At 53.6% G+C, this 25591-nt stretch overlaps 73 non-coding genes across 73 annotated transcripts; 36 read left to right on the forward strand and 37 right to left on the reverse strand.

Annotated features, from left to right (window-relative positions):
• Positions 1–201: 201 nt before the first annotated feature.
• On the reverse strand, positions 202–273 carry Trnam-cau (transfer RNA methionine (anticodon CAU)). Its single transcript has one exon. It is a non-coding gene; the product is annotated as a tRNA-Met (tRNA).
• Positions 274–547: 274 nt separating this feature from the next.
• Positions 548–620, reverse strand: Trnar-acg (transfer RNA arginine (anticodon ACG)). Its single transcript has one exon. It is a non-coding gene; the product is annotated as a tRNA-Arg (tRNA).
• A 442-nt stretch (positions 621–1062) lies between these two features.
• Trnai-uau (transfer RNA isoleucine (anticodon UAU)) lies at positions 1063–1154 on the forward strand. The gene is given in 2 exon segments: positions 1063–1100; positions 1119–1154. It is a non-coding gene; the product is annotated as a tRNA-Ile (tRNA).
• A 111-nt stretch (positions 1155–1265) lies between these two features.
• Trnad-guc (transfer RNA aspartic acid (anticodon GUC)) lies at positions 1266–1337 on the forward strand. Its single transcript has one exon. It is a non-coding gene; the product is annotated as a tRNA-Asp (tRNA).
• Positions 1338–1570: 233 nt separating this feature from the next.
• On the reverse strand, positions 1571–1642 carry Trnam-cau (transfer RNA methionine (anticodon CAU)). The gene has a single exon. It is a non-coding gene; the product is annotated as a tRNA-Met (tRNA).
• Positions 1643–1916: 274 nt separating this feature from the next.
• Positions 1917–1989, reverse strand: Trnar-acg (transfer RNA arginine (anticodon ACG)). The gene has a single exon. It is a non-coding gene; the product is annotated as a tRNA-Arg (tRNA).
• Positions 1990–2431: 442 nt separating this feature from the next.
• Trnai-uau (transfer RNA isoleucine (anticodon UAU)) lies at positions 2432–2523 on the forward strand. Its single transcript is given in 2 exon segments — positions 2432–2469; positions 2488–2523. It is a non-coding gene; the product is annotated as a tRNA-Ile (tRNA).
• Positions 2524–2634: 111 nt separating this feature from the next.
• On the forward strand, positions 2635–2706 carry Trnad-guc (transfer RNA aspartic acid (anticodon GUC)). Its single transcript has one exon. It is a non-coding gene; the product is annotated as a tRNA-Asp (tRNA).
• A 233-nt stretch (positions 2707–2939) lies between these two features.
• Trnam-cau (transfer RNA methionine (anticodon CAU)) lies at positions 2940–3011 on the reverse strand. The gene has a single exon. It is a non-coding gene; the product is annotated as a tRNA-Met (tRNA).
• A 274-nt stretch (positions 3012–3285) lies between these two features.
• Positions 3286–3358, reverse strand: Trnar-acg (transfer RNA arginine (anticodon ACG)). Its single transcript has one exon. It is a non-coding gene; the product is annotated as a tRNA-Arg (tRNA).
• A 442-nt stretch (positions 3359–3800) lies between these two features.
• On the forward strand, positions 3801–3892 carry Trnai-uau (transfer RNA isoleucine (anticodon UAU)). Its single transcript is given in 2 exon segments — positions 3801–3838; positions 3857–3892. It is a non-coding gene; the product is annotated as a tRNA-Ile (tRNA).
• A 111-nt stretch (positions 3893–4003) lies between these two features.
• On the forward strand, positions 4004–4075 carry Trnad-guc (transfer RNA aspartic acid (anticodon GUC)). The gene has a single exon. It is a non-coding gene; the product is annotated as a tRNA-Asp (tRNA).
• Positions 4076–4308: 233 nt separating this feature from the next.
• Trnam-cau (transfer RNA methionine (anticodon CAU)) lies at positions 4309–4380 on the reverse strand. Its single transcript has one exon. It is a non-coding gene; the product is annotated as a tRNA-Met (tRNA).
• Positions 4381–4654: 274 nt separating this feature from the next.
• Trnar-acg (transfer RNA arginine (anticodon ACG)) lies at positions 4655–4727 on the reverse strand. Its single transcript has one exon. It is a non-coding gene; the product is annotated as a tRNA-Arg (tRNA).
• A 442-nt stretch (positions 4728–5169) lies between these two features.
• On the forward strand, positions 5170–5261 carry Trnai-uau (transfer RNA isoleucine (anticodon UAU)). The gene is given in 2 exon segments: positions 5170–5207; positions 5226–5261. It is a non-coding gene; the product is annotated as a tRNA-Ile (tRNA).
• A 111-nt stretch (positions 5262–5372) lies between these two features.
• Positions 5373–5444, forward strand: Trnad-guc (transfer RNA aspartic acid (anticodon GUC)). Its single transcript has one exon. It is a non-coding gene; the product is annotated as a tRNA-Asp (tRNA).
• Positions 5445–5677: 233 nt separating this feature from the next.
• Positions 5678–5749, reverse strand: Trnam-cau (transfer RNA methionine (anticodon CAU)). The gene has a single exon. It is a non-coding gene; the product is annotated as a tRNA-Met (tRNA).
• Positions 5750–6023: 274 nt separating this feature from the next.
• Positions 6024–6096, reverse strand: Trnar-acg (transfer RNA arginine (anticodon ACG)). Its single transcript has one exon. It is a non-coding gene; the product is annotated as a tRNA-Arg (tRNA).
• Positions 6097–6538: 442 nt separating this feature from the next.
• Positions 6539–6630, forward strand: Trnai-uau (transfer RNA isoleucine (anticodon UAU)). The gene is given in 2 exon segments: positions 6539–6576; positions 6595–6630. It is a non-coding gene; the product is annotated as a tRNA-Ile (tRNA).
• A 111-nt stretch (positions 6631–6741) lies between these two features.
• On the forward strand, positions 6742–6813 carry Trnad-guc (transfer RNA aspartic acid (anticodon GUC)). The gene has a single exon. It is a non-coding gene; the product is annotated as a tRNA-Asp (tRNA).
• Positions 6814–7046: 233 nt separating this feature from the next.
• Trnam-cau (transfer RNA methionine (anticodon CAU)) lies at positions 7047–7118 on the reverse strand. Its single transcript has one exon. It is a non-coding gene; the product is annotated as a tRNA-Met (tRNA).
• Positions 7119–7392: 274 nt separating this feature from the next.
• Trnar-acg (transfer RNA arginine (anticodon ACG)) lies at positions 7393–7465 on the reverse strand. The gene has a single exon. It is a non-coding gene; the product is annotated as a tRNA-Arg (tRNA).
• A 442-nt stretch (positions 7466–7907) lies between these two features.
• On the forward strand, positions 7908–7999 carry Trnai-uau (transfer RNA isoleucine (anticodon UAU)). The gene is given in 2 exon segments: positions 7908–7945; positions 7964–7999. It is a non-coding gene; the product is annotated as a tRNA-Ile (tRNA).
• Positions 8000–8110: 111 nt separating this feature from the next.
• On the forward strand, positions 8111–8182 carry Trnad-guc (transfer RNA aspartic acid (anticodon GUC)). Its single transcript has one exon. It is a non-coding gene; the product is annotated as a tRNA-Asp (tRNA).
• Positions 8183–8415: 233 nt separating this feature from the next.
• On the reverse strand, positions 8416–8487 carry Trnam-cau (transfer RNA methionine (anticodon CAU)). Its single transcript has one exon. It is a non-coding gene; the product is annotated as a tRNA-Met (tRNA).
• Positions 8488–8761: 274 nt separating this feature from the next.
• On the reverse strand, positions 8762–8834 carry Trnar-acg (transfer RNA arginine (anticodon ACG)). The gene has a single exon. It is a non-coding gene; the product is annotated as a tRNA-Arg (tRNA).
• A 442-nt stretch (positions 8835–9276) lies between these two features.
• Positions 9277–9368, forward strand: Trnai-uau (transfer RNA isoleucine (anticodon UAU)). The gene is given in 2 exon segments: positions 9277–9314; positions 9333–9368. It is a non-coding gene; the product is annotated as a tRNA-Ile (tRNA).
• Positions 9369–9479: 111 nt separating this feature from the next.
• On the forward strand, positions 9480–9551 carry Trnad-guc (transfer RNA aspartic acid (anticodon GUC)). The gene has a single exon. It is a non-coding gene; the product is annotated as a tRNA-Asp (tRNA).
• A 233-nt stretch (positions 9552–9784) lies between these two features.
• On the reverse strand, positions 9785–9856 carry Trnam-cau (transfer RNA methionine (anticodon CAU)). Its single transcript has one exon. It is a non-coding gene; the product is annotated as a tRNA-Met (tRNA).
• Positions 9857–10130: 274 nt separating this feature from the next.
• Trnar-acg (transfer RNA arginine (anticodon ACG)) lies at positions 10131–10203 on the reverse strand. The gene has a single exon. It is a non-coding gene; the product is annotated as a tRNA-Arg (tRNA).
• Positions 10204–10645: 442 nt separating this feature from the next.
• Positions 10646–10737, forward strand: Trnai-uau (transfer RNA isoleucine (anticodon UAU)). The gene is given in 2 exon segments: positions 10646–10683; positions 10702–10737. It is a non-coding gene; the product is annotated as a tRNA-Ile (tRNA).
• A 111-nt stretch (positions 10738–10848) lies between these two features.
• On the forward strand, positions 10849–10920 carry Trnad-guc (transfer RNA aspartic acid (anticodon GUC)). Its single transcript has one exon. It is a non-coding gene; the product is annotated as a tRNA-Asp (tRNA).
• A 233-nt stretch (positions 10921–11153) lies between these two features.
• Trnam-cau (transfer RNA methionine (anticodon CAU)) lies at positions 11154–11225 on the reverse strand. Its single transcript has one exon. It is a non-coding gene; the product is annotated as a tRNA-Met (tRNA).
• Positions 11226–11499: 274 nt separating this feature from the next.
• Trnar-acg (transfer RNA arginine (anticodon ACG)) lies at positions 11500–11572 on the reverse strand. Its single transcript has one exon. It is a non-coding gene; the product is annotated as a tRNA-Arg (tRNA).
• Positions 11573–12014: 442 nt separating this feature from the next.
• Trnai-uau (transfer RNA isoleucine (anticodon UAU)) lies at positions 12015–12106 on the forward strand. Its single transcript is given in 2 exon segments — positions 12015–12052; positions 12071–12106. It is a non-coding gene; the product is annotated as a tRNA-Ile (tRNA).
• A 111-nt stretch (positions 12107–12217) lies between these two features.
• On the forward strand, positions 12218–12289 carry Trnad-guc (transfer RNA aspartic acid (anticodon GUC)). The gene has a single exon. It is a non-coding gene; the product is annotated as a tRNA-Asp (tRNA).
• A 233-nt stretch (positions 12290–12522) lies between these two features.
• On the reverse strand, positions 12523–12594 carry Trnam-cau (transfer RNA methionine (anticodon CAU)). The gene has a single exon. It is a non-coding gene; the product is annotated as a tRNA-Met (tRNA).
• Positions 12595–12868: 274 nt separating this feature from the next.
• Trnar-acg (transfer RNA arginine (anticodon ACG)) lies at positions 12869–12941 on the reverse strand. Its single transcript has one exon. It is a non-coding gene; the product is annotated as a tRNA-Arg (tRNA).
• A 443-nt stretch (positions 12942–13384) lies between these two features.
• Trnai-uau (transfer RNA isoleucine (anticodon UAU)) lies at positions 13385–13476 on the forward strand. Its single transcript is given in 2 exon segments — positions 13385–13422; positions 13441–13476. It is a non-coding gene; the product is annotated as a tRNA-Ile (tRNA).
• A 111-nt stretch (positions 13477–13587) lies between these two features.
• Trnad-guc (transfer RNA aspartic acid (anticodon GUC)) lies at positions 13588–13659 on the forward strand. Its single transcript has one exon. It is a non-coding gene; the product is annotated as a tRNA-Asp (tRNA).
• A 233-nt stretch (positions 13660–13892) lies between these two features.
• On the reverse strand, positions 13893–13964 carry Trnam-cau (transfer RNA methionine (anticodon CAU)). Its single transcript has one exon. It is a non-coding gene; the product is annotated as a tRNA-Met (tRNA).
• Positions 13965–14238: 274 nt separating this feature from the next.
• On the reverse strand, positions 14239–14311 carry Trnar-acg (transfer RNA arginine (anticodon ACG)). The gene has a single exon. It is a non-coding gene; the product is annotated as a tRNA-Arg (tRNA).
• Positions 14312–14753: 442 nt separating this feature from the next.
• On the forward strand, positions 14754–14845 carry Trnai-uau (transfer RNA isoleucine (anticodon UAU)). Its single transcript is given in 2 exon segments — positions 14754–14791; positions 14810–14845. It is a non-coding gene; the product is annotated as a tRNA-Ile (tRNA).
• A 111-nt stretch (positions 14846–14956) lies between these two features.
• Positions 14957–15028, forward strand: Trnad-guc (transfer RNA aspartic acid (anticodon GUC)). The gene has a single exon. It is a non-coding gene; the product is annotated as a tRNA-Asp (tRNA).
• A 233-nt stretch (positions 15029–15261) lies between these two features.
• On the reverse strand, positions 15262–15333 carry Trnam-cau (transfer RNA methionine (anticodon CAU)). The gene has a single exon. It is a non-coding gene; the product is annotated as a tRNA-Met (tRNA).
• A 274-nt stretch (positions 15334–15607) lies between these two features.
• Trnar-acg (transfer RNA arginine (anticodon ACG)) lies at positions 15608–15680 on the reverse strand. The gene has a single exon. It is a non-coding gene; the product is annotated as a tRNA-Arg (tRNA).
• Positions 15681–16122: 442 nt separating this feature from the next.
• On the forward strand, positions 16123–16214 carry Trnai-uau (transfer RNA isoleucine (anticodon UAU)). Its single transcript is given in 2 exon segments — positions 16123–16160; positions 16179–16214. It is a non-coding gene; the product is annotated as a tRNA-Ile (tRNA).
• Positions 16215–16325: 111 nt separating this feature from the next.
• Positions 16326–16397, forward strand: Trnad-guc (transfer RNA aspartic acid (anticodon GUC)). Its single transcript has one exon. It is a non-coding gene; the product is annotated as a tRNA-Asp (tRNA).
• Positions 16398–16976: 579 nt separating this feature from the next.
• Trnar-acg (transfer RNA arginine (anticodon ACG)) lies at positions 16977–17049 on the reverse strand. The gene has a single exon. It is a non-coding gene; the product is annotated as a tRNA-Arg (tRNA).
• Positions 17050–17490: 441 nt separating this feature from the next.
• Trnai-uau (transfer RNA isoleucine (anticodon UAU)) lies at positions 17491–17582 on the forward strand. The gene is given in 2 exon segments: positions 17491–17528; positions 17547–17582. It is a non-coding gene; the product is annotated as a tRNA-Ile (tRNA).
• Positions 17583–17693: 111 nt separating this feature from the next.
• Trnad-guc (transfer RNA aspartic acid (anticodon GUC)) lies at positions 17694–17765 on the forward strand. The gene has a single exon. It is a non-coding gene; the product is annotated as a tRNA-Asp (tRNA).
• Positions 17766–17998: 233 nt separating this feature from the next.
• Trnam-cau (transfer RNA methionine (anticodon CAU)) lies at positions 17999–18070 on the reverse strand. The gene has a single exon. It is a non-coding gene; the product is annotated as a tRNA-Met (tRNA).
• Positions 18071–18344: 274 nt separating this feature from the next.
• On the reverse strand, positions 18345–18417 carry Trnar-acg (transfer RNA arginine (anticodon ACG)). The gene has a single exon. It is a non-coding gene; the product is annotated as a tRNA-Arg (tRNA).
• Positions 18418–18859: 442 nt separating this feature from the next.
• Trnai-uau (transfer RNA isoleucine (anticodon UAU)) lies at positions 18860–18951 on the forward strand. Its single transcript is given in 2 exon segments — positions 18860–18897; positions 18916–18951. It is a non-coding gene; the product is annotated as a tRNA-Ile (tRNA).
• Positions 18952–19062: 111 nt separating this feature from the next.
• Positions 19063–19134, forward strand: Trnad-guc (transfer RNA aspartic acid (anticodon GUC)). The gene has a single exon. It is a non-coding gene; the product is annotated as a tRNA-Asp (tRNA).
• A 233-nt stretch (positions 19135–19367) lies between these two features.
• Positions 19368–19439, reverse strand: Trnam-cau (transfer RNA methionine (anticodon CAU)). Its single transcript has one exon. It is a non-coding gene; the product is annotated as a tRNA-Met (tRNA).
• Positions 19440–19713: 274 nt separating this feature from the next.
• On the reverse strand, positions 19714–19786 carry Trnar-acg (transfer RNA arginine (anticodon ACG)). Its single transcript has one exon. It is a non-coding gene; the product is annotated as a tRNA-Arg (tRNA).
• Positions 19787–20229: 443 nt separating this feature from the next.
• Trnai-uau (transfer RNA isoleucine (anticodon UAU)) lies at positions 20230–20321 on the forward strand. Its single transcript is given in 2 exon segments — positions 20230–20267; positions 20286–20321. It is a non-coding gene; the product is annotated as a tRNA-Ile (tRNA).
• Positions 20322–20432: 111 nt separating this feature from the next.
• Positions 20433–20504, forward strand: Trnad-guc (transfer RNA aspartic acid (anticodon GUC)). Its single transcript has one exon. It is a non-coding gene; the product is annotated as a tRNA-Asp (tRNA).
• Positions 20505–20737: 233 nt separating this feature from the next.
• Positions 20738–20809, reverse strand: Trnam-cau (transfer RNA methionine (anticodon CAU)). The gene has a single exon. It is a non-coding gene; the product is annotated as a tRNA-Met (tRNA).
• Positions 20810–21083: 274 nt separating this feature from the next.
• Trnar-acg (transfer RNA arginine (anticodon ACG)) lies at positions 21084–21156 on the reverse strand. The gene has a single exon. It is a non-coding gene; the product is annotated as a tRNA-Arg (tRNA).
• Positions 21157–21598: 442 nt separating this feature from the next.
• On the forward strand, positions 21599–21690 carry Trnai-uau (transfer RNA isoleucine (anticodon UAU)). Its single transcript is given in 2 exon segments — positions 21599–21636; positions 21655–21690. It is a non-coding gene; the product is annotated as a tRNA-Ile (tRNA).
• Positions 21691–21801: 111 nt separating this feature from the next.
• Trnad-guc (transfer RNA aspartic acid (anticodon GUC)) lies at positions 21802–21873 on the forward strand. Its single transcript has one exon. It is a non-coding gene; the product is annotated as a tRNA-Asp (tRNA).
• Positions 21874–22106: 233 nt separating this feature from the next.
• Positions 22107–22178, reverse strand: Trnam-cau (transfer RNA methionine (anticodon CAU)). Its single transcript has one exon. It is a non-coding gene; the product is annotated as a tRNA-Met (tRNA).
• Positions 22179–22452: 274 nt separating this feature from the next.
• Trnar-acg (transfer RNA arginine (anticodon ACG)) lies at positions 22453–22525 on the reverse strand. The gene has a single exon. It is a non-coding gene; the product is annotated as a tRNA-Arg (tRNA).
• A 442-nt stretch (positions 22526–22967) lies between these two features.
• On the forward strand, positions 22968–23059 carry Trnai-uau (transfer RNA isoleucine (anticodon UAU)). Its single transcript is given in 2 exon segments — positions 22968–23005; positions 23024–23059. It is a non-coding gene; the product is annotated as a tRNA-Ile (tRNA).
• Positions 23060–23170: 111 nt separating this feature from the next.
• On the forward strand, positions 23171–23242 carry Trnad-guc (transfer RNA aspartic acid (anticodon GUC)). The gene has a single exon. It is a non-coding gene; the product is annotated as a tRNA-Asp (tRNA).
• A 233-nt stretch (positions 23243–23475) lies between these two features.
• Trnam-cau (transfer RNA methionine (anticodon CAU)) lies at positions 23476–23547 on the reverse strand. Its single transcript has one exon. It is a non-coding gene; the product is annotated as a tRNA-Met (tRNA).
• Positions 23548–23821: 274 nt separating this feature from the next.
• Trnar-acg (transfer RNA arginine (anticodon ACG)) lies at positions 23822–23894 on the reverse strand. The gene has a single exon. It is a non-coding gene; the product is annotated as a tRNA-Arg (tRNA).
• A 442-nt stretch (positions 23895–24336) lies between these two features.
• Positions 24337–24428, forward strand: Trnai-uau (transfer RNA isoleucine (anticodon UAU)). Its single transcript is given in 2 exon segments — positions 24337–24374; positions 24393–24428. It is a non-coding gene; the product is annotated as a tRNA-Ile (tRNA).
• A 111-nt stretch (positions 24429–24539) lies between these two features.
• On the forward strand, positions 24540–24611 carry Trnad-guc (transfer RNA aspartic acid (anticodon GUC)). The gene has a single exon. It is a non-coding gene; the product is annotated as a tRNA-Asp (tRNA).
• Positions 24612–24844: 233 nt separating this feature from the next.
• Positions 24845–24916, reverse strand: Trnam-cau (transfer RNA methionine (anticodon CAU)). The gene has a single exon. It is a non-coding gene; the product is annotated as a tRNA-Met (tRNA).
• A 274-nt stretch (positions 24917–25190) lies between these two features.
• On the reverse strand, positions 25191–25263 carry Trnar-acg (transfer RNA arginine (anticodon ACG)). The gene has a single exon. It is a non-coding gene; the product is annotated as a tRNA-Arg (tRNA).
• Positions 25264–25591: the final 328 nt, after the last annotated feature.

The following is a 25591-nucleotide window of genomic DNA, read 5'->3' on the forward strand; positions in this document are numbered from 1 at the left end:
TGGCCCGAAAAAGCATTACCGTTGTGATCAAGGAACGTAATCGCTAAAAAATCGTAAGAAAGTCTGCGTCTTAGGCAGTGTTTCTCGTATTCTGCACACGACGTCGTCGTTTCACAACTCACAGGGTTTGCTGTCGACGCTGAATCAGCGCACCCCAAGATTAATGATCGAGCACGAAGCACCCAAGAAAAGGAATAATTTTAGCAGAGCGTGGTTTCGATCCACGGACCTCTGGGGTATGGGCCCAGCACGCTTCCACTGCGCCACTCTGCTGTGCGGAGAGGCGGCCGCTCTTCGGTGCGTGACATGGCACACTTGGAAAAGCGTTGTCTGCGTCGCCTACCGTTTAATTAACTGTGTAGCATCTCCCAGCTTGACTTGTCTCGACTTTGCTCGACTGACGCTACGCTGACGCTTGCACGAAGCGATATTTACCGCGATCGTCTCGAGATGCAGCTGCGAGATGCTCAGGATTAACATTGCACTCCACGAAGGTGGAGACATTCGAATGCACTGCCTAGCTACGCGCCCGCAACTAACAAAACGCCGACCCTGCCAGGATTCGAACCTGGAATCTTCTGATCCGTAGTCAGACGCGTTATCCGTTGCGCCACAGGGCCGCTGCTAGCGTTTTGTACCACGGGGCGGGTGAACTTCGCAAAGCAACGTGTACTCCGTGGCTCGGCAATTGCATGTCATCCACTGACAACGGCGGCGCGGCCACTCTGGTCTTCCGCACTCTGCAGGGAGCTGCCAAGGAAGGCATCTCTCCACCAGCTGCTCGGCCACGGAGCGCCTGCACAGCTTAGAGCTTGCCACACATCTGCCGTCGCTGTCGGACAGGTAGCGGAATGCAAGGCGCCCGTTTTTTTGCATTTTTTCGGTGATGACAAGCGGTTGACATGCTTGTAAGTGTAGCATATAAAACAAGAATCGTATGAAGCATTCGTAGACAGGTCCTAAAGTCGCAGTATGGCCGCAGGTGACGGTCGTATGACGGGTCTGTAGCCACAACAGGTTGGCATCAAAGTGAACACCGCTAACTGAAAGCACTCTGCTGTAGCCCCAGTGGCGCAATTGGTTAGCGCACAGTACTTATAAGGCAGTAGCCGTGAGCAATGCCGGGGTTGTGAGTTCGAGCCTCACCTGGGGCATACTTTTATTTCGTAGCAGCTGACTATGGAAGCATCGGGACGCTACATTTGAGATGTATCACGTACCCGAGAACCATAAATGTGCGTGCACTGTAGACAACGACTGCGTGTTCCTCGGTAGTATAGTGGTTAGTATCCCCACCTGTCACGCGGGAGACCGGGGTTCGATTCCCCGCCGGGGACAGACGATTTTTATATCGCGAAAGCTGCACGTGTGGCCCGAAAAAGCATTACCGTTGTGATCAAGGAACGTAATCGCTAAAAAATCGTAAGAAAGTCTGCGTCTTAGGCAGTGTTTCTCGTATTCTGCACACGACGTCGTCGTTTCACAACTCACAGGGTTTGCTGTCGACGCTGAATCAGCGCACCCCAAGATTAATGATCGAGCACGAAGCACCCAAGAAAAGGAATAATTTTAGCAGAGCGTGGTTTCGATCCACGGACCTCTGGGGTATGGGCCCAGCACGCTTCCACTGCGCCACTCTGCTGTGCGGAGAGGCGGCCGCTCTTCGGTGCGTGACATGGGACACTTGGAAAAGCGTTGTCTGCGTCGCCTACCGTTTAATTAACTGTGTAGCATCTCCCAGCTTGACTTGTCTCGACTTTGCTCGACTGACGCTACGCTGACGCTTGCACGAAGCGATATTTACCGCGATCGTCTCGAGATGCAGCTGCGAGATGCTCAGGATTAACATTGCACTCCACGAAGGTGGAGACATTCGAATGCACTGCCTAGCTACGCGCCCGCAACTAACAAAACGCCGACCCTGCCAGGATTCGAACCTGGAATCTTCTGATCCGTAGTCAGACGCGTTATCCGTTGCGCCACAGGGCCGCTGCTAGCGTTTTGTACCACGGGGCGGGTGAACTTCGCAAAGCAACGTGTACTCCGTGGCTCGGCAATTGCATGTCATCCACTGACAACGGCGGCGCGGCCACTCTGGTCTTCCGCACTCTGCAGGGAGCTGCCAAGGAAGGCATCTCTCCACCAGCTGCTCGGCCACGGAGCGCCTGCACAGCTTAGAGCTTGCCACACATCTGCCGTCGCTGTCGGACAGGTAGCGGAATGCAAGGCGCCCGTTTTTTTGCATTTTTTCGGTGATGACAAGCGGTTGACATGCTTGTAAGTGTAGCATATAAAACAAGAATCGTATGAAGCATTCGTAGACAGGTCCTAAAGTCGCAGTATGGCCGCAGGTGACGGTCGTATGACGGGTCTGTAGCCACAACAGGTTGGCATCAAAGTGAACACCGCTAACTGAAAGCACTCTGCTGTAGCCCCAGTGGCGCAATTGGTTAGCGCACAGTACTTATAAGGCAGTAGCCGTGAGCAATGCCGGGGTTGTGAGTTCGAGCCTCACCTGGGGCATACTTTTATTTCGTAGCAGCTGACTATGGAAGCATCGGGACGCTACATTTGAGATGTATCACGTACCCGAGAACCATAAATGTGCGTGCACTGTAGACAACGACTGCGTGTTCCTCGGTAGTATAGTGGTTAGTATCCCCACCTGTCACGCGGGAGACCGGGGTTCGATTCCCCGCCGGGGACAGACGATTTTTATATCGCGAAAGCTGCACGTGTGGCCCGAAAAAGCATTACCGTTGTGATCAAGGAACGTAATCGCTAAAAAATCGTAAGAAAGTCTGCGTCTTAGGCAGTGTTTCTCGTATTCTGCACACGACGTCGTCGTTTCACAACTCACAGGGTTTGCTGTCGACGCTGAATCAGCGCACCCCAAGATTAATGATCGAGCACGAAGCACCCAAGAAAAGGAATAATTTTAGCAGAGCGTGGTTTCGATCCACGGACCTCTGGGGTATGGGCCCAGCACGCTTCCACTGCGCCACTCTGCTGTGCGGAGAGGCGGCCGCTCTTCGGTGCGTGACATGGGACACTTGGAAAAGCGTTGTCTGCGTCGCCTACCGTTTAATTAACTGTGTAGCATCTCCCAGCTTGACTTGTCTCGACTTTGCTCGACTGACGCTACGCTGACGCTTGCACGAAGCGATATTTACCGCGATCGTCTCGAGATGCAGCTGCGAGATGCTCAGGATTAACATTGCACTCCACGAAGGTGGAGACATTCGAATGCACTGCCTAGCTACGCGCCCGCAACTAACAAAACGCCGACCCTGCCAGGATTCGAACCTGGAATCTTCTGATCCGTAGTCAGACGCGTTATCCGTTGCGCCACAGGGCCGCTGCTAGCGTTTTGTACCACGGGGCGGGTGAACTTCGCAAAGCAACGTGTACTCCGTGGCTCGGCAATTGCATGTCATCCACTGACAACGGCGGCGCGGCCACTCTGGTCTTCCGCACTCTGCAGGGAGCTGCCAAGGAAGGCATCTCTCCACCAGCTGCTCGGCCACGGAGCGCCTGCACAGCTTAGAGCTTGCCACACATCTGCCGTCGCTGTCGGACAGGTAGCGGAATGCAAGGCGCCCGTTTTTTTGCATTTTTTCGGTGATGACAAGCGGTTGACATGCTTGTAAGTGTAGCATATAAAACAAGAATCGTATGAAGCATTCGTAGACAGGTCCTAAAGTCGCAGTATGGCCGCAGGTGACGGTCGTATGACGGGTCTGTAGCCACAACAGGTTGGCATCAAAGTGAACACCGCTAACTGAAAGCACTCTGCTGTAGCCCCAGTGGCGCAATTGGTTAGCGCACAGTACTTATAAGGCAGTAGCCGTGAGCAATGCCGGGGTTGTGAGTTCGAGCCTCACCTGGGGCATACTTTTATTTCGTAGCAGCTGACTATGGAAGCATCGGGACGCTACATTTGAGATGTATCACGTACCCGAGAACCATAAATGTGCGTGCACTGTAGACAACGACTGCGTGTTCCTCGGTAGTATAGTGGTTAGTATCCCCACCTGTCACGCGGGAGACCGGGGTTCGATTCCCCGCCGGGGACAGACGATTTTTATATCGCGAAAGCTGCACGTGTGGCCCGAAAAAGCATTACCGTTGTGATCAAGGAACGTAATCGCTAAAAAATCGTAAGAAAGTCTGCGTCTTAGGCAGTGTTTCTCGTATTCTGCACACGACGTCGTCGTTTCACAACTCACAGGGTTTGCTGTCGACGCTGAATCAGCGCACCCCAAGATTAATGATCGAGCACGAAGCACCCAAGAAAAGGAATAATTTTAGCAGAGCGTGGTTTCGATCCACGGACCTCTGGGGTATGGGCCCAGCACGCTTCCACTGCGCCACTCTGCTGTGCGGAGAGGCGGCCGCTCTTCGGTGCGTGACATGGGACACTTGGAAAAGCGTTGTCTGCGTCGCCTACCGTTTAATTAACTGTGTAGCATCTCCCAGCTTGACTTGTCTCGACTTTGCTCGACTGACGCTACGCTGACGCTTGCACGAAGCGATATTTACCGCGATCGTCTCGAGATGCAGCTGCGAGATGCTCAGGATTAACATTGCACTCCACGAAGGTGGAGACATTCGAATGCACTGCCTAGCTACGCGCCCGCAACTAACAAAACGCCGACCCTGCCAGGATTCGAACCTGGAATCTTCTGATCCGTAGTCAGACGCGTTATCCGTTGCGCCACAGGGCCGCTGCTAGCGTTTTGTACCACGGGGCGGGTGAACTTCGCAAAGCAACGTGTACTCCGTGGCTCGGCAATTGCATGTCATCCACTGACAACGGCGGCGCGGCCACTCTGGTCTTCCGCACTCTGCAGGGAGCTGCCAAGGAAGGCATCTCTCCACCAGCTGCTCGGCCACGGAGCGCCTGCACAGCTTAGAGCTTGCCACACATCTGCCGTCGCTGTCGGACAGGTAGCGGAATGCAAGGCGCCCGTTTTTTTGCATTTTTTCGGTGATGACAAGCGGTTGACATGCTTGTAAGTGTAGCATATAAAACAAGAATCGTATGAAGCATTCGTAGACAGGTCCTAAAGTCGCAGTATGGCCGCAGGTGACGGTCGTATGACGGGTCTGTAGCCACAACAGGTTGGCATCAAAGTGAACACCGCTAACTGAAAGCACTCTGCTGTAGCCCCAGTGGCGCAATTGGTTAGCGCACAGTACTTATAAGGCAGTAGCCGTGAGCAATGCCGGGGTTGTGAGTTCGAGCCTCACCTGGGGCATACTTTTATTTCGTAGCAGCTGACTATGGAAGCATCGGGACGCTACATTTGAGATGTATCACGTACCCGAGAACCATAAATGTGCGTGCACTGTAGACAACGACTGCGTGTTCCTCGGTAGTATAGTGGTTAGTATCCCCACCTGTCACGCGGGAGACCGGGGTTCGATTCCCCGCCGGGGACAGACGATTTTTATATCGCGAAAGCTGCACGTGTGGCCCGAAAAAGCATTACCGTTGTGATCAAGGAACGTAATCGCTAAAAAATCGTAAGAAAGTCTGCGTCTTAGGCAGTGTTTCTCGTATTCTGCACACGACGTCGTCGTTTCACAACTCACAGGGTTTGCTGTCGACGCTGAATCAGCGCACCCCAAGATTAATGATCGAGCACGAAGCACCCAAGAAAAGGAATAATTTTAGCAGAGCGTGGTTTCGATCCACGGACCTCTGGGGTATGGGCCCAGCACGCTTCCACTGCGCCACTCTGCTGTGCGGAGAGGCGGCCGCTCTTCGGTGCGTGACATGGGACACTTGGAAAAGCGTTGTCTGCGTCGCCTACCGTTTAATTAACTGTGTAGCATCTCCCAGCTTGACTTGTCTCGACTTTGCTCGACTGACGCTACGCTGACGCTTGCACGAAGCGATATTTACCGCGATCGTCTCGAGATGCAGCTGCGAGATGCTCAGGATTAACATTGCACTCCACGAAGGTGGAGACATTCGAATGCACTGCCTAGCTACGCGCCCGCAACTAACAAAACGCCGACCCTGCCAGGATTCGAACCTGGAATCTTCTGATCCGTAGTCAGACGCGTTATCCGTTGCGCCACAGGGCCGCTGCTAGCGTTTTGTACCACGGGGCGGGTGAACTTCGCAAAGCAACGTGTACTCCGTGGCTCGGCAATTGCATGTCATCCACTGACAACGGCGGCGCGGCCACTCTGGTCTTCCGCACTCTGCAGGGAGCTGCCAAGGAAGGCATCTCTCCACCAGCTGCTCGGCCACGGAGCGCCTGCACAGCTTAGAGCTTGCCACACATCTGCCGTCGCTGTCGGACAGGTAGCGGAATGCAAGGCGCCCGTTTTTTTGCATTTTTTCGGTGATGACAAGCGGTTGACATGCTTGTAAGTGTAGCATATAAAACAAGAATCGTATGAAGCATTCGTAGACAGGTCCTAAAGTCGCAGTATGGCCGCAGGTGACGGTCGTATGACGGGTCTGTAGCCACAACAGGTTGGCATCAAAGTGAACACCGCTAACTGAAAGCACTCTGCTGTAGCCCCAGTGGCGCAATTGGTTAGCGCACAGTACTTATAAGGCAGTAGCCGTGAGCAATGCCGGGGTTGTGAGTTCGAGCCTCACCTGGGGCATACTTTTATTTCGTAGCAGCTGACTATGGAAGCATCGGGACGCTACATTTGAGATGTATCACGTACCCGAGAACCATAAATGTGCGTGCACTGTAGACAACGACTGCGTGTTCCTCGGTAGTATAGTGGTTAGTATCCCCACCTGTCACGCGGGAGACCGGGGTTCGATTCCCCGCCGGGGACAGACGATTTTTATATCGCGAAAGCTGCACGTGTGGCCCGAAAAAGCATTACCGTTGTGATCAAGGAACGTAATCGCTAAAAAATCGTAAGAAAGTCTGCGTCTTAGGCAGTGTTTCTCGTATTCTGCACACGACGTCGTCGTTTCACAACTCACAGGGTTTGCTGTCGACGCTGAATCAGCGCACCCCAAGATTAATGATCGAGCACGAAGCACCCAAGAAAAGGAATAATTTTAGCAGAGCGTGGTTTCGATCCACGGACCTCTGGGGTATGGGCCCAGCACGCTTCCACTGCGCCACTCTGCTGTGCGGAGAGGCGGCCGCTCTTCGGTGCGTGACATGGGACACTTGGAAAAGCGTTGTCTGCGTCGCCTACCGTTTAATTAACTGTGTAGCATCTCCCAGCTTGACTTGTCTCGACTTTGCTCGACTGACGCTACGCTGACGCTTGCACGAAGCGATATTTACCGCGATCGTCTCGAGATGCAGCTGCGAGATGCTCAGGATTAACATTGCACTCCACGAAGGTGGAGACATTCGAATGCACTGCCTAGCTACGCGCCCGCAACTAACAAAACGCCGACCCTGCCAGGATTCGAACCTGGAATCTTCTGATCCGTAGTCAGACGCGTTATCCGTTGCGCCACAGGGCCGCTGCTAGCGTTTTGTACCACGGGGCGGGTGAACTTCGCAAAGCAACGTGTACCCCGTGGCTCGGCAATTGCATGTCATCCACTGACAACGGCGGCGCGGCCACTCTGGTCTTCCGCACTCTGCAGGGAGCTGCCAAGGAAGGCATCTCTCCACCAGCTGCTCGGCCACGGAGCGCCTGCACAGCTTAGAGCTTGCCACACATCTGCCGTCGCTGTCGGACAGGTAGCGGAATGCAAGGCGCCCGTTTTTTTGCATTTTTTCGGTGATGACAAGCGGTTGACATGCTTGTAAGTGTAGCATATAAAACAAGAATCGTATGAAGCATTCGTAGACAGGTCCTAAAGTCGCAGTATGGCCGCAGGTGACGGTCGTATGACGGGTCTGTAGCCACAACAGGTTGGCATCAAAGTGAACACCGCTAACTGAAAGCACTCTGCTGTAGCCCCAGTGGCGCAATTGGTTAGCGCACGGTACTTATAAGGCAGTAGCCGTGAGCAATGCCGGGGTTGTGAGTTCGAGCCTCACCTGGGGCATACTTTTATTTCGTAGCAGCTGACTATGGAAGCATCGGGACGCTACATTTGAGATGTATCACGTACCCGAGAACCATAAATGTGCGTGCACTGTAGACAACGACTGCGTGTTCCTCGGTAGTATAGTGGTTAGTATCCCCGCCTGTCACGCGGGAGACCGGGGTTCGATTCCCCGCCGGGGATAGACGATTTTTATATCTCGAAAGCTGCACGTGTGGCCCGAAAAAGCATTACCGTTGTGATCAAGGAACGTAATCGCTAAAAAATCGTAAGAAAGTCTGCGTCTTAGGCAGTGTTTCTCGTATTCTGCACACGACGTCGTCGTTTCACAACTCACAGGGTTTGCTGTCGACGCTGAATCAGCGCACCCCAAGATTAATGATCGAGCACGAAGCACCCAAGAAAAGGAATAATTTTAGCAGAGCGTGGTTTCGATCCACGGACCTCTGGGTTATGGGCCCAGCACGCTTCCACTGCGCCACTCTGCTGTGCGGAGAGGCGGCCGCTCTTCGGTGCGTGACATGGGACACTTGGAAAAGCGTTGTCTGCGTCGCCTACCGTTTAATTAACTGTGTAGCATCTCCCAGCTTGACTTGTCTCGACTTTGCTCGACTGACGCTACGCTGACGCTTGCACGAAGCGATATTTACCGCGATCGTCTCGAGATGCAGCTGCGAGATGCTCAGGATTAACATTGCACTCCACGAAGGTGGAGACATTCGAATGCACTGCCTAGCTACGCGCCCGCAACTAACAAAACGCCGACCCTGCCAGGATTCGAACCTGGAATCTTCTGATCCGTAGTCAGACGCGTTATCCGTTGCGCCACAGGGCCGCTGCTAGCGTTTTGTACCACGGGGCGGGTGAACTTCGCAAAGCAACGTGTACCCCGTGGCTCGGCAATTGCATGTCATCCACTGACAACGGCGGCGCGGCCACTCTGGTCTTCCGCACTCTGCAGGGAGCTGCCAAGGAAGGCATCTCTCCACCAGCTGCTCGGCCACGGAGCGCCTGCACAGCTTAGAGCTTGCCACACATCTGCCGTCGCTGTCGGACAGGTAGCGGAATGCAAGGCGCCCGTTTTTTTGCATTTTTTCGGTGATGACAAGCGGTTGACATGCTTGTAAGTGTAGCATATAAAACAAGAATCGTATGAAGCATTCGTAGACAGGTCCTAAAGTCGCAGTATGGCCGCAGGTGACGGTCGTATGACGGGTCTGTAGCCACAACAGGTTGGCATCAAAGTGAACACCGCTAACTGAAAGCACTCTGCTGTAGCCCCAGTGGCGCAATTGGTTAGCGCACGGTACTTATAAGGCAGTAGCCGTGAGCAATGCCGGGGTTGTGAGTTCGAGCCTCACCTGGGGCATACTTTTATTTCGTAGCAGCTGACTATGGAAGCATCGGGACGCTACATTTGAGATGTATCACGTACCCGAGAACCATAAATGTGCGTGCACTGTAGACAACGACTGCGTGTTCCTCGGTAGTATAGTGGTTAGTATCCCCGCCTGTCACGCGGGAGACCGGGGTTCGATTCCCCGCCGGGGATAGACGATTTTTATATCTCGAAAGCTGCACGTGTGGCCCGAAAAAGCATTACCGTTGTGATCAAGGAACGTAATCGCTAAAAAATCGTAAGAAAGTCTGCGTCTTAGGCAGTGTTTCTCGTATTCTGCACACGACGTCGTCGTTTCACAACTCACAGGGTTTGCTGTCGACGCTGAATCAGCGCACCCCAAGATTAATGATCGAGCACGAAGCACCCAAGAAAAGGAATAATTTTAGCAGAGCGTGGTTTCGATCCACGGACCTCTGGGTTATGGGCCCAGCACGCTTCCACTGCGCCACTCTGCTGTGCGGAGAGGCGGCCGCTCTTCGGTGCGTGACATGGGACACTTGGAAAAGCGTTGTCTGCGTCGCCTACCGTTTAATTAACTGTGTAGCATCTCCCAGCTTGACTTGTCTCGACTTTGCTCGACTGACGCTACGCTGACGCTTGCACGAAGCGATATTTACCGCGATCGTCTCGAGATGCAGCTGCGAGATGCTCAGGATTAACATTGCACTCCACGAAGGTGGAGACATTCGAATGCACTGCCTAGCTACGCGCCCGCAACTAACAAAACGCCGACCCTGCCAGGATTCGAACCTGGAATCTTCTGATCCGTAGTCAGACGCGTTATCCGTTGCGCCACAGGGCCGCTGCTAGCGTTTTGTACCACGGGGCGGGTGAACTTCGCAAAGCAACGTGTACCCCGTGGCTCGGCAATTGCATGTCATCCACTGACAACGGCGGCGCGGCCACTCTGGTCTTCCGCACTCTGCAGGGAGCTGCCAAGGAAGGCATCTCTCCACCAGCTGCTCGGCCACGGAGCGCCTGCACAGCTTAGAGCTTGCCACACATCTGCCGTCGCTGTCGGACAGGTAGCGGAATGCAAGGCGCCCGTTTTTTTGCATTTTTTCGGTGATGACAAGCGGTTGACATGCTTGTAAGTGTAGCATATAAAACAAGAATCGTATGAAGCATTCGTAGACAGGTCCTAAAGTCGCAGTATGGCCGCAGGTGACGGTCGTATGACGGGTCTGTAGCCACAACAGGTTGGCATCAAAGTGAACACCGCTAACTGAAAGCACTCTGCTGTAGCCCCAGTGGCGCAATTGGTTAGCGCACGGTACTTATAAGGCAGTAGCCGTGAGCAATGCCGGGGTTGTGAGTTCGAGCCTCACCTGGGGCATACTTTTATTTCGTAGCAGCTGACTATGGAAGCATCGGGACGCTACATTTGAGATGTATCACGTACCCGAGAACCATAAATGTGCGTGCACTGTACACAACGACTGCGTGTTCCTCGGTAGTATAGTGGTTAGTATCCCCGCCTGTCACGCGGGAGACCGGGGTTCGATTCCCCGCCGGGGATAGACGATTTTTATATCTCGAAAGCTGCACGTGTGGCCCGAAAAAGCATTACCGTTGTGATCAAGGAACGTAATCGCTAAAAAATCGTAAGAAAGTCTGCGTCTTAGGCAGTGTTTCTCGTATTCTGCACACGACGTCGTCGTTTCACAACTCACAGGGTTTGCTGTCGACGCTGAATCAGCGCACCCCAAGATTAATGATCGAGCACGAAGCACCCAAGAAAAGGAATAATTTTAGCAGAGCGTGGTTTCGATCCACGGACCTCTGGGTTATGGGCCCAGCACGCTTCCACTGCGCCACTCTGCTGTGCGGAGAGGCGGCCGCTCTTCGGTGCGTGACATGGGACACTTGGAAAAGCGTTGTCTGCGTCGCCTACCGTTTAATTAACTGTGTAGCATCTCCCAGCTTGACTTGTCTCGACTTTGCTCGACTGACGCTACGCTGACGCTTGCACGAAGCGATATTTACCGCGATCGTCTCGAGATGCAGCTGCGAGATGCTCAGGATTAACATTGCACTCCACGAAGGTGGAGACATTCGAATGCACTGCCTAGCTACGCGCCCGCAACTAACAAAACGCCGACCCTGCCAGGATTCGAACCTGGAATCTTCTGATCCGTAGTCAGACGCGTTATCCGTTGCGCCACAGGGCCGCTGCTAGCGTTTTGTACCACGGGGCGGGTGAACTTCGCAAAGCAACGTGTACTCCGTGGCTCGGCAATTGCATGTCATCCACTGACAACGGCGGCGCGGCCACTCTGGTCTTCCGCACTCTGCAGGGAGCTGCCAAGGAAGGCATCTCTCCACCAGCTGCTCGGCCACGGAGCGCCTGCACAGCTTAGAGCTTGCCACACATCTGCCGTCGCTGTCGGACAGGTAGCGGAATGCAAGGCGCCCGTTTTTTTGCATTTTTTCGGTGATGACAAGCGGTTGACATGCTTGTAAGTGTAGCATATAAAACAAGAATCGTATGAAGCATTCGTAGACAGGTCCTAAAGTCGCAGTATGGCCGCAGGTGACGGTCGTATGACGGGTCTGTAGCCACAACAGGTTGGCATCAAAGTGAACACCGCTAACTGAAAGCACTCTGCTGTAGCCCCAGTGGCGCAATTGGTTAGCGCACAGTACTTATAAGGCAGTAGCCGTGAGCAATGCCGGGGTTGTGAGTTCGAGCCTCACCTGGGGCATACTTTTATTTCGTAGCAGCTGACTATGGAAGCATCGGGACGCTACATTTGAGATGTATCACGTACCCGAGAACCATAAATGTGCGTGCACTGTAGACAACGACTGCGTGTTCCTCGGTAGTATAGTGGTTAGTATCCCCACCTGTCACGCGGGAGACCGGGGTTCGATTCCCCGCCGGGGACAGACGATTTTTATATCGCGAAAGCTGCACGTGTGGCCCGAAAAAGCATTACCGTTGTGATCAAGGAACGTAATCGCTAAAAAATCGTAAGAAAGTCTGCGTCTTAGGCAGTGTTTCTCGTATTCTGCACACGACGTCGTCGTTTCACAACTCACAGGGTTTGCTGTCGACGCTGAATCAGCGCACCCCAAGATTAATGATCGAGCACGAAGCACCCAAGAAAAGGAATAATTTTAGCAGAGCGTGGTTTCGATCCACGGACCTCTGGGGTATGGGCCCAGCACGCTTCCACTGCGCCACTCTGCTGTGCGGAGAGGCGGCCGCTCTTCGGTGCGTGACATGGGACACTTGGAAAAGCGTTGTCTGCGTCGCCTACCGTTTAATTAACTGTGTAGCATCTCCCAGCTTGACTTGTCTCGACTTTGCTCGACTGACGCTACGCTGACGCTTGCACGAAGCGATATTTACCGCGATCGTCTCGAGATGCAGCTGCGAGATGCTCAGGATTAACATTGCACTCCACGAAGGTGGAGACATTCGAATGCACTGCCTAGCTACGCGCCCGCAACTAACAAAACGCCGACCCTGCCAGGATTCGAACCTGGAATCTTCTGATCCGTAGTCAGACGCGTTATCCGTTGCGCCACAGGGCCGCTGCTAGCGTTTTGTACCACGGGGCGGGTGAACTTCGCAAAGCAACGTGTACTCCGTGGCTCGGCAATTGCATGTCATCCACTGACAACGGCGGCGCGGCCACTCTGGTCTTCCGCACTCTGCAGGGAGCTGCCAAGGAAGGCATCTCTCCACCAGCTGCTCGGCCACGGAGCGCCTGCACAGCTTAGAGCTTGCCACACATCTGCCGTCGCTGTCGGACAGGTAGCGGAATGCAAGGCGCCCGTTTTTTTTGCATTTTTTCGGTGATGACAAGCGGTTGACATGCTTGTAAGTGTAGCATATAAAACAAGAATCGTATGAAGCATTCGTAGACAGGTCCTAAAGTCGCAGTATGGCCGCAGGTGACGGTCGTATGACGGGTCTGTAGCCACAACAGGTTGGCATCAAAGTGAACACCGCTAACTGAAAGCACTCTGCTGTAGCCCCAGTGGCGCAATTGGTTAGCGCACAGTACTTATAAGGCAGTAGCCGTGAGCAATGCCGGGGTTGTGAGTTCGAGCCTCACCTGGGGCATACTTTTATTTCGTAGCAGCTGACTATGGAAGCATCGGGACGCTACATTTGAGATGTATCACGTACCCGAGAACCATAAATGTGCGTGCACTGTAGACAACGACTGCGTGTTCCTCGGTAGTATAGTGGTTAGTATCCCCACCTGTCACGCGGGAGACCGGGGTTCGATTCCCCGCCGGGGACAGACGATTTTTATATCGCGAAAGCTGCACGTGTGGCCCGAAAAAGCATTACCGTTGTGGTCAAGGAACGTAATCGCTAAAAAATCGTAAGAAAGTCTGCGTCTTAGGCAGTGTTTCTCGTATTCTGCACACGACGTCGTCGTTTCACAACTCACAGGGTTTGCTGTCGACGCTGAATCAGCGCACCCCAAGATTAATGATCGAGCACGAAGCACCCAAGAAAAGGAATAATTTTAGCAGAGCGTGGTTTCGATCCACGGACCTCTGGGGTATGGGCCCAGCACGCTTCCACTGCGCCACTCTGCTGTGCGGAGAGGCAGCCGCTCTTCGGTGCGTGACATGGGACACTTGGAAAAGCGTTGTCTGCGTCGCCTACCGTTTAATTAACTGTGTAGCATCTCCCAGCTTGACTTGTCTCGACTTTGCTCGACTGACGCTACGCTGACGCTTGCACGAAGCGATATTTACCGCGATCGTCTCGAGATGCAGCTGCGAGATGCTCAGGATTAACATTGCACTCCACGAAGGTGGAGACATTCGAATGCACTGCCTAGCTACGCGCCCGCAACTAACAAAATGCCGACCCTGCCAGGATTCGAACCTGGAATCTTCTGATCCGTAGTCAGACGCGTTATCCGTTGCGCCACAGGGCCGCTGCTAGCGCTTTGTACCACGGGGCGGGTGAAGATCGCAAAGCAACGTGTACTCCGTGGCTCGGCAATTTCATGTCATCCACTGACAACGGCGGCGCGGCCACTCTGGTCTTCCGCACTCTGCAGGGAGCTGCCAAGGAAGGCATCTCTCCACCAGCTGCTCGGCCACGGAGCGCCTGCACAGCTTAGAGCTTGCCACACATCTGCCGTCGCTGTTGGACAGGTAGCGGAATGCAAGGCGCCCGTTTTTTTGCATTTTTTCGGTGATGACAAGCGGTTGACATGCTTGTAAGTGTAGCATATAAAACAAGAATCGTATGAAGCATTCGTAGACAGGTGCTAAAGTCGCAGTATGGCCGCAGGTGACGGTCGTATGACGGGTCTGTAGCCACAACAGGTTGGCATCAAAGTGAATACCGCTAACTGTAAGCCCTCTGCTGTAGCCCCAGTGGCGCAGTTGGTTAGCGCACGGTACTTATAAGGCAGTAGCCGTGAGCAATGCCGGGGTTGTGAGTTCGAGCCTCACCTGGGGCATACTTTTATTTCGTAGCAGCTGACTATGGAAGCATCGGGACGCTACATTTGAGATGTATCACGTACCCGAGAACCATAAATGTGCGTGCACTGTAGACAACGACTGCGTGTTCCTCGGTAGTATAGTGGTTAGTATCCCCGCCTGTCACGCGGGAGACCGGGGTTCGATTCCCCGCCGGGGAGAGACGATTTTTATATCGCGAAAGCTGCACGTGTGGCCCGAAAAAGCATTACCGTTGTGATCAAGGAACGTAATCGCTAAAAAATCGTAAGAAAGTCTGCGTCTTAGGAAGTGTTTCTCGTATTCTGCACACGACGTCGTCGTTTCACAACTCACAGGGTTTGCTGTCGACGCTGAATCAGCGCACCCCAAGATTAATGATCGAGCACGAAGCACCCAAGAAAAAGAATAATTTTAGCAGAGCGTGGTTTCGATCCACGGACCTCTGGGTTATGGGCCCAGCACGCTTCCACTGCGCCACTCTGCCGTGCGGAGAGGCGCGCGCTCTTCGGTGCGTGACATGGGACACTTGGAAAAGCGTTGTCTGCGTCGCCTACCGTTTAATTAACTGTGTAGCATCTCCCAGCTTGACTTGTCTCGACTTTGCTCGACTGACGCTACGCTGACGCTTGCACGAAGCGATATTTACCGCGATCGTCTCGAGATGCAGCTGCGAGATGCTCAGGATTAACATTGCACTCCACGAAGGTGGAGACATTCGAATGCACTGCCTAGCTACGCGCCCGCAACTAACAAAATGCCGACCCTGCCAGGATTCGAACCTGGAATCTTCTGATCCGTAGTCAGACGCGTTATCCGTTGCGCCACAGGGCCGCTGCTAGCGCTTTGTACCACGGGGCGGGTGAAGATCGCAAAGCAACGTGTACTCCGTGGCTCGGCAATTTCATGTCATCCACTGACAACGGCGGCGCGGCCACTCTGGTCTTCCGCACTCTGCAGGGAGCTGCCAAGGAAGGCATCTCTCCACCAGCTGCTCGGCCACGGAGCGCCTGCACAGCTTAGAGCTTGCCACACATCTGCCGTCGCTGTTGGACAGGTAGCGGAATGCAAGGCGCCCGTTTTTTTGCATTTTTTCGGTGATGACAAGCGGTTGACATGCTTGTAAGTGTAGCATATAAAACAAGAATCGTATGAAGCATTCGTAGACAGGTGCTAAAGTCGCAGTATGGCCGCAGGTGACGGTCGTATGACGGGTCTGTAGCCACAACAGGTTGGCATCAAAGTGAATACCGCTAACTGTAAGCCCTCTGCTGTAGCCCCAGTGGCGCAGTTGGTTAGCGCACGGTACTTATAAGGCAGTAGCCGTGAGCAATGCCGGGGTTGTGAGTTCGAGCCTCACCTGGGGCATACTTTTATTTCGTAGCAGCTGACTATGGAAGCATCGGGACGCTACATTTGAGATGTATCACGTACCCGAGAACCATAAATGTGCGTGCACTGTAGACAACGACTGCGTGTTCCTCGGTAGTATAGTGGTTAGTATCCCCGCCTGTCACGCGGGAGACCGGGGTTCGATTCCCCGCCGGGGAGAGACGATTTTTATATCGCGAAAGCTGCACGTGTGGCCCGAAAAAGCATTACCGTTGTGATCAAGGAACGTAATCGCTAAAAAATCGTAAGAAAGTCTGCGTCTTAGGAAGTGTTTCTCGTATTCTGCACACGACGTCGTCGTTTCACAACTCACAGGGTTTGCTGTCGACGCTGAATCAGCGCACCCCAAGATTAATGATCGAGCACGAAGCACCCAAGAAAAAGAATAATTTTAGCAGAGCGTGGTTTCGATCCACGGACCTCTGGGTTATGGGCACAGCACGCTTCCACTGCGCCACTCTGCCGTGCGGAGAGGCGCGCGCTCTTCGGTGCGTGACATGGGACACTTGGAAAAGCGTTGTCTGCGTCGCCTACCGTTTAATTAACTGTGTAGCATCTCCCAGCTTGACTTGTCTCGACTTTGCTCGACTGACGCTACGCTGACGCTTGCACGAAGCGATATTTACCGCGATCGTCTCGAGATGCAGCTGCGAGATGCTCAGGATTAACATTGCACTCCACGAAGGTGGAGACATTCGAATGCACTGCCTAGCTACGCGCCCGCAACTAACAAAATGCCGACCCTGCCAGGATTCGAACCTGGAATCTTCTGATCCGTAGTCAGACGCGTTATCCGTTGCGCCACAGGGCCGCTGCTAGGCTTTGTACCACGGGGCGGGTGAAGATCGCAAAGCAACGTGTACTCCGTGGCTCGGCAATTTCATGTCATCCACTGACAACGGCGGCGCGGCCACTCTGGTCTTCCGCACTCTGCAGGGAGCTGCCAAGGAAGGCATCTCTCCACCAGCTGCTCGGCCACGGAGCGCCTGCACAGCTTAGAGCTTGCCACACATCTGCCGTCGCTGTTGGACAGGTAGCGGAATGCAAGGCGCCCGTTTTTTTGCATTTTTTCGGTGATGACAAGCGGTTGACATGCTTGTAAGTGTAGCATATAAAACAAGAATCGTATGAAGCATTCGTAGACAGGTGCTAAAGTCGCAGTATGGCCGCAGGTGACGGTCGTATGACGGGTCTGTAGCCACAACAGGTTGGCATCAAAGTGAATACCGCTAACTGTAAGCCCTCTGCTGTAGCCCCAGTGGCGCAGTTGGTTAGCGCACGGTACTTATAAGGCAGTAGCCGTGAGCAATGCCGGGGTTGTGAGTTCGAGCCTCACCTGGGGCATACTTTTATTTCGTAGCAGCTGACTATGGAAGCATCGGGACGCTACATTTGAGATGTATCACGTACCCGAGAACCATAAATGTGCGTGCACTGTAGACAACGACTGCGTGTTCCTCGGTAGTATAGTGGTTAGTATCCCCGCCTGTCACGCGGGAGACCGGGGTTCGATTCCCCGCCGGGGAGAGACGATTTTTATATCGCGAAAGCTGCACGTGTGGCCCGAAAAAGCATTACCGTTGTGATCAAGGAACGTAATCGCTAAAAAATCGTAAGAAAGTCTGCGTCTTAGGAAGTGTTTCTCGTATTCTGCACACGACGTCGTCGTTTCACAACTCACAGGGTTTGCTGTCGACGCTGAATCAGCGCACCCCAAGATTAATGATCGAGCACGAAGCACCCAAGAAAAAGAATAATTTTAGCAGAGCGTGGTTTCGATCCACGGACCTCTGGGTTATGGGCCCAGCACGCTTCCACTGCGCCACTCTGCCGTGCGGAGAGGCGCGCGCTCTTCGGTGCGTGACATGGGACACTTGGAAAAGCGTTGTCTGCGTCGCCTACCGTTTAATTAACTGTGTAGCATCTCCCAGCTTGACTTGTCTCGACTTTGCTCGACTGACGCTACGCTGACGCTTGCACGAAGCGATATTTACCGCGATCGTCTCGAGATGCAGCTGCGAGATGCTCAGGATTAACATTGCACTCCACGAAGGTGGAGACATTCGAATGCACTGCCTAGCTACGCGCCCGCAACTAACAAAATGCCGACCCTGCCAGGATTCGAACCTGGAATCTTCTGATCCGTAGTCAGACGCGTTATCCGTTGCGCCACAGGGCCGCTGCTAGCGCTTTGTACCACGGGGCGGGTGAAGATCGCAAAGCAACGTGTACTCCGTGGCTCGGCAATTTCATGTCATCCACTGACAACGGCGGCGCGGCCACTCTGGTCTTCCGCACTCTGCAGGGAGCTGCCAAGGAAGGCATCTCTCCACCAGCTGCTCGGCCACGGAGCGCCTGCACAGCTTAGAGCTTGCCACACATCTGCCGTCGCTGTTGGACAGGTAGCGGAATGCAAGGCGCCCGTTTTTTTGCATTTTTTCGGTGATGACAAGCGGTTGACATGCTTGTAAGTGTAGCATATAAAACAAGAATCGTATGAAGCATTCGTAGACAGGTGCTAAAGTCGCAGTATGGCCGCAAGTGACGGTCGTATGACGGGTCTGTAGCCACAACAGGTTGGCATCAAAGTGAATACCGCTAACTGTAAGCCCTCTGCTGTAGCCCCAGTGGCGCAGTTGGTTAGCGCACGGTACTTATAAGGCAGTAGCCGTGAGCAATGCCGGGGTTGTGAGTTCGAGCCTCACCTGGGGCATACTTTTATTTCGTAGCAGCTGACTATGGAAGCATCGGGACGCTACATTTGAGATGTATCACGTACCCGAGAACCATAAATGTGCGTGCACTGTAGACAACGACTGCGTGTTCCTCGGTAGTATAGTGGTTAGTATCCCCGCCTGTCACGCGGGAGACCGGGGTTCGATTCCCCGCCGGGGAGAGACGATTTTTATATCGCGAAAGCTGCACGTGTGGCCCGAAAAAGCATTACCGTTGTGATCAAGGAACGTAATCGCTAAAAAATCGTAAGAAAGTCTGCGTCTTAGGAAGTGTTTCTCGTATTCTGCACACGACGTCGTCGTTTCACAACTCACAGGGTTTGCTGTCGACGCTGAATCAGCGCACCCCAAGATTAATGATCGAGCACGAAGCACCCAAGAAAAAGAATAATTTTAGCAGAGCGTGGTTTCGATCCACGGACCTCTGGGTTATGGGCCCAGCACGCTTCCACTGCGCCACTCTGCCGTGCGGAGAGGCGCGCGCTCTTCGGTGCGTGACATGGGACACTTGGAAAAGCGTTGTCTGCGTCGCCTACCGTTTAATTAACTGTGTAGCATCTCCCAGCTTGACTTGTCTCGACTTTGCTCGACTGACGCTACGCTGACGCTTGCACGAAGCGATATTTACCGCGATCGTCTCGAGATGCAGCTGCGAGATGCTCAGGATTAACATTGCACTCCACGAAGGTGGAGACATTCGAATGCACTGCCTAGCTACGCGCCCGCAACTAACAAAATGCCGACCCTGCCAGGATTCGAACCTGGAATCTTCTGATCCGTAGTCAGACGCGTTATCCGTTGCGCCACAGGGCCGCTGCTAGCGCTTTGTACCACGGGGCGGGTGAAGATCGCAAAGCAACGTGTACTCCGTGGCTCGGCAATTTCATGTCATCCACTGACAACGGCGGCGCGGCCACTCTGGTCTTCCGCACTCTGCAGGGAGCTGCCAAGGAAGGCATCTCTCCACCAGCTGCTCGGCCACGGAGCGCCTGCACAGCTTAGAGCTTGCCACACATCTGCCGTCGCTGTTGGACAGGTAGCGGAATGCAAGGCGCCCGTTTTTTTTGCATTTTTTCGGTGATGACAAGCGGTTGACATGCTTGTAAGTGTAGCATATAAAACAAGAATCGTATGAAGCATTCGTAGACAGGTGCTAAAGTCGCAGTATGGCCGCAGGTGACGGTCGTATGACGGGTCTGTAGCCACAACAGGTTGGCATCAAAGTGAATACCGCTAACTGTAAGCCCTCTGCTGTAGCCCCAGTGGCGCAATTGGTTAGCGCACGGTACTTATAAGGCAGTAGCCGTGAGCAATGCCGGGGTTGTGAGTTCGAGCCTCACCTGGGGCATACTTTTATTTCGTAGCAGCTGACTATGGAAGCATCGGGACGCTACATTTGAGATGTATCACGTACCCGAGAACCATAAATGTGCGTGCACTGTAGACAACGACTGCGTGTTCCTCGGTAGTATAGTGGTTAGTATCCCCGCCTGTCACGCGGGAGACCGGGGTTCGATTCCCCGCCGGGGAGAGACGATTTTTATATCGCGAAAGCTGCACGTGTGGCCCGAAAAAGCATTACCGTTGTGATCAAGGAACGTAATCGCTAAAAAATCGTAAGAAAGTCTGCGTCTTAGGAAGTGTTTCTCGTATTCTGCACACGACGTCGTCGTTTCACAACTCACAGGGTTTGCTGTCGACGCTGAATCAGCGCACCCCAAGATTAATGATCGAGCACGAAGCACCCAAGAAAAAGAATAATTTTAGCAGAGCGTGGTTTCGATCCACGGACCTCTGGGTTATGGGCCCAGCACGCTTCCACTGCGCCACTCTGCCGTGCGGAGAGGCGCGCGCTCTTCGGTGCGTGACATGGGACACTTGGAAAAGCGTTGTCTGCGTCGCCTACCGTTTAATTAACTGTGTAGCATCTCCCAGCTTGACTTGTCTCGACTTTGCTCGACTGACGCTACGCTGACGCTTGCACGAAGCGATATTTACCGCGATCGTCTCGAGATGCAGCTGCGAGATGCTCAGGATTAACATTGCACTCCACGAAGGTGGAGACATTCGAATGCACTGCCTAGCTACGCGCCCGCAACTAACAAAATGCCGACCCTGCCAGGATTCGAACCTGGAATCTTCTGATCCGTAGTCAGACGCGTTATCCGTTGCGCCACAGGGCCGCTGCTAGCGCTTTGTACCACGGGGCGGGTGAAGATCGCAAAGCAACGTGTACTCCGTGGCTCGGCAATTTCATGTCATCCACTGACAACGGCGGCGCGGCCACTCTGGTCTTCCGCACTCTGCAGGGAGCTGCCAAGGAAGGCATCTCTCCACCAGCTGCTCGGCCACGGAGCGCCTGCACAGCTTAGAGCTTGCCACACATCTGCCGTCGCTGTTGGACAGGTAGCGGAATGCAAGGCGCCCGTTTTTTTGCATTTTTTCGGTGATGACAAGCGGTTGACATGCTTGTAAGTGTAGCATATAAAACAAGAATCGTATGAAGCATTCGTAGACAGGTGCTAAAGTCGCAGTATGGCCGCAGGTGACGGTCGTATGACGGGTCTGTAGCCACAACAGGTTGGCATCAAAGTGAATACCGCTAACTGTAAGCCCTCTGCTGTAGCCCCAGTGGCGCAGTTGGTTAGCGCACGGTACTTATAAGGCAGTAGCCGTGAGCAATGCCGGGGTTGTGAGTTCGAGCCTCACCTGGGGCATACTTTTATTTCGTAGCAGCTGACTATGGAAGCATCGGGACGCTACATTTGAGATGTATCACGTACCCGAGAACCATAAATGTGCGTGCACTGTAGACAACGACTGCGTGTTCCTCGGTAGTATAGTGGTTAGTATCCCCGCCTGTCACGCGGGAGACCGGGGTTCGATTCCCCGCCGGGGAGAGACGATTTTTATATCGCGAAAGCTGCACGTGTGGCCCGAAAAAGCATTACCGTTGTGATCAAGGAACGTAATCGCTAAAAAATCGTAAGGAAGTCTGCGTCTTAGGAAGTGTTACTCGTATTCTGCACACGACGTCGTCGTTTCACAACTCACAGGGTTTGCTGTCGACGCTGAATCAGCGCACCCCAAGATTAATGATCGAGCACGAAGCACCCAAGAAAAAGAATAATTTTAGCAGAGCGTGGTTTCGATCCACGGACCTCTGGGTTATGGGCCCAGCACGCTTCCACTGCGCCACTCTGCCGTGCGGAGAGGCGCGCGCTCTTCGGTGCGTGACATGGGACACTTGGAAAAGCGTTGTCTGCGTCGCCTACCGTTTAATTAACTGTGTAGCATCTCCCAGCTTGACTTGTCTCGACTTTGCTCGACTGACGCTACGCTGACGCTTGCACGAAGCGATATTTACCGCGATCGTCTCGAGATGCAGCTGCGAGATGCTCAGGATTAACATTGCACTCCACGAAGGTGGAGACATTCGAATGCACTGCCTAGCTACGCGCCCGCAACTAACAAAATGCCGACCCTGCCAGGATTCGAACCTGGAATCTTCTGATCCGTAGTCAGACGCGTTATCCGTTGCGCCACAGGGCCGCTGCTAGCGCTTTGTACCACGGGGCGGGTGAACATCGCAAAGCAACGTGTACTCCGTGGCTCGGCAATTTCATGTCATCCACTGACAACGGCGGCGCGGCCACTCTGGTCTTCCGCACTCTGCAGGGAGCTGCCAAGGAAGGCATCTCTCCACCAGCTGCTCGGCCACGGAGCGCCTGCACAGCTTAGAGCTTGCCACACATCTGCCGTCGCTGTTGGACAGGTAGCGGAATGCAAGGCGCCCGTTTTTTTGCATTTTTTCGGTGATGACAAGCGGTTGACATGCTTGTAAGTGTAGCATATAAAACAAGAATCGTATGAAGCATTCGTAGACAGGTGCTAAAGTCGCAGTATGGCCGCAGGTGACGGTCGTATGACGGGTCTGTAGCCACAACAGGTTGGCATCAAAGTGAATACCGCTAACTGTAAGCCCTCTGCTGTAGCCCCAGTGGCGCAATTGGTTAGCGCACGGTACTTATAAGGCAGTAGCCGTGAGCAATGCCGGGGTTGTGAGTTCGAGCCTCACCTGGGGCATACTTTTATTTCGTAGCAGCTGACTATGGAAGCATCGGGACGCTACATTTGAGATGTATCACGTACCCGAGAACCATAAATGTGCGTGCACTGTAGACAACGACTGCGTGTTCCTCGGTAGTATAGTGGTTAGTATCCCCGCCTGTCACGCGGGAGACCGGGGTTCGATTCCCCGCCGGGGAGAGACGATTTTTATATCGCGAAAGCTGCACGTGTGGCCCGAAAAAGCATTACCGTTGTGATCAAGGAACGTAATCGCTAAAAAATCGTAAGAAAGTCTGCGTCTTAGGAAGTGTTTCTCGTATTCTGCACACGACGTCGTCGTTTCACAACTCACAGGGTTTGCTGTCGACGCTGAATCAGCGCACCCCAAGATTAATGATCGAGCACGAAGCACCCAAGAAAAAGAATAATTTTAGCAGAGCGTGGTTTCGATCCACGGACCTCTGGGTTATGGGCCCAGCACGCTTCCACTGCGCCACTCTGCCGTGCGGAGAGGCGCGCGCTCTTCGGTGCGTGACATGGGACACTTGGAAAAGCGTTGTCTGCGTCGCCTACCGTTTAATTAACTGTGTAGCATCTCCCAGCTTGACTTGTCTCGACTTTGCTCGACTGACGCTACGCTGACGCTTGCACGAAGCGATATTTACCGCGATCGTCTCGAGATGCAGCTGCGAGATGCTCAGGATTAACATTGCACTCCACGAAGGTGGAGACATTCGAATGCACTGCCTAGCTACGCGCCCGCAACTAACAAAATGCCGACCCTGCCAGGATTCGAACCTGGAATCTTCTGATCCGTAGTCAGACGCGTTATCCGTTGCGCCACAGGGCCGCTGCTAGCGCTTTGTACCACGGGGCGGGTGAAGATCGCAAAGCAACGTGTACTCCGTGGCTCGGCAATTTCATGTCATCCACTGACAACGGCGGCGCGGCCACTCTGGTCTTCCGCACTCTGCAGGGAGCTGCCAAGGAAGGCATCTCTCCACCAGCTGCTCGGCCACGGAGCGCCTGCACAGCTTAGAGCTTGCCACACATCTGCCGTCGCTGTTGGACAGGTAGCGGAATGCAAGGCGCCCGTTTTTTTGCATTTTTTCGGTGATGACAAGCGGTTGACATGCTTGTAAGTGTAGCATATAAAACAAGAATCGTATGAAGCATTCGTAGACAGGTGCTAAAGTCGCAGTATGGCCGCAGGTGACGGTCGTATGACGGGTCTGTAGCCACAACAGGTTGGCATCAAAGTGAATACCGCTAACTGTAAGCCCTCTGCTGTAGCCCCAGTGGCGCAATTGGTTAGCGCACGGTACTTATAAGGCAGTAGCCGTGAGCAATGCCGGGGTTGTGAGTTCGAGCCTCACCTGGGGCATACTTTTATTTCGTAGCAGCTGACTATGGAAGCATCGGGACGCTACATTTGAGATGTATCACGTACCCGAGAACCATAAATGTGCGTGCACTGTAGACAACGACTGCGTGTTCCTCGGTAGTATAGTGGTTAGTATCCCCGCCTGTCACGCGGGAGACCGGGGTTCGATTCCCCGCCGGGGAGAGACGATTTTTATATCGCGAAAGCTGCACGTGTGGCCCGAAAAAGCATTACCGTTGTGATCAAGGAACGTAATCGCTAAAAAATCGTAAGAAAGTCTGCGTCTTAGGAAGTGTTTCTCGTATTCTGCACACGACGTCGTCGTTTCACAACTCACAGGGTTTGCTGTCGACGCTGAATCAGCGCACCCCAAGATTAATGATCGAGCACGAAGCACCCAAGAAAAAGAATAATTTTAGCAGAGCGTGGTTTCGATCCACGGACCTCTGGGTTATGGGCCCAGCACGCTTCCACTGCGCCACTCTGCTGTGCGGAGAGGCGCCCGCTCTTCGGTGCGTGACATGGGACACTTGGAAAAGCGTTGTCTGCGTCGCCTACCGTTTAATTAACTGTGTAGCATCTCCCAGCTTGACTTGTCTCGACTTTGCTCGACTGACGCTACGCTGACGCTTGCACGAAGCGATATTTACCGCGATCGTCTCGAGATGCAGCTGCGAGATGCTCAGGATTAACATTGCACTCCACGAAGGTGGAGACATTCGAATGCACTGCCTAGCTACGCGCCCGCAACTAACAAAATGCCGACCCTGCCAGGATTCGAACCTGGAATCTTCTGATCCGTAGTCAGACGCGTTATCCGTTGCGCCACAGGGCCGCTGCTAGCGCTTTGTACCACGGGGCGGGTGAAGATCGCAAAGCAACGTGTACTCCGTGGCTCGGCAATTTCATGTCATCCACTGACAACGGCGGCGCGGCCACTCTGGTCTTCCGCACTCTGCAGGGAGCTGCCAAGGAAGGCATCTCTCCACCAGCTGCTCGGCCACGGAGCGCCTGCACAGCTTAGAGCTTGCCACACATCTGCCGTCGCTGTTGGACAGGTAGCGGAATGCAAGGCGCCCGTTTTTTTGCATTTTTTCGGTGATGACAAGCGGTTGACATGCTTGTAAGTGTAGCATATAAAACAAGAATCGTATGAAGCATTC

This window comes from Schistocerca serialis, unplaced genomic scaffold (genome assembly GCF_023864345.2).
Source record: "Schistocerca serialis cubense isolate TAMUIC-IGC-003099 unplaced genomic scaffold, iqSchSeri2.2 HiC_scaffold_729, whole genome shotgun sequence".
NCBI classification, from domain to species: domain Eukaryota; kingdom Metazoa; phylum Arthropoda; class Insecta; order Orthoptera; family Acrididae; genus Schistocerca; species Schistocerca serialis.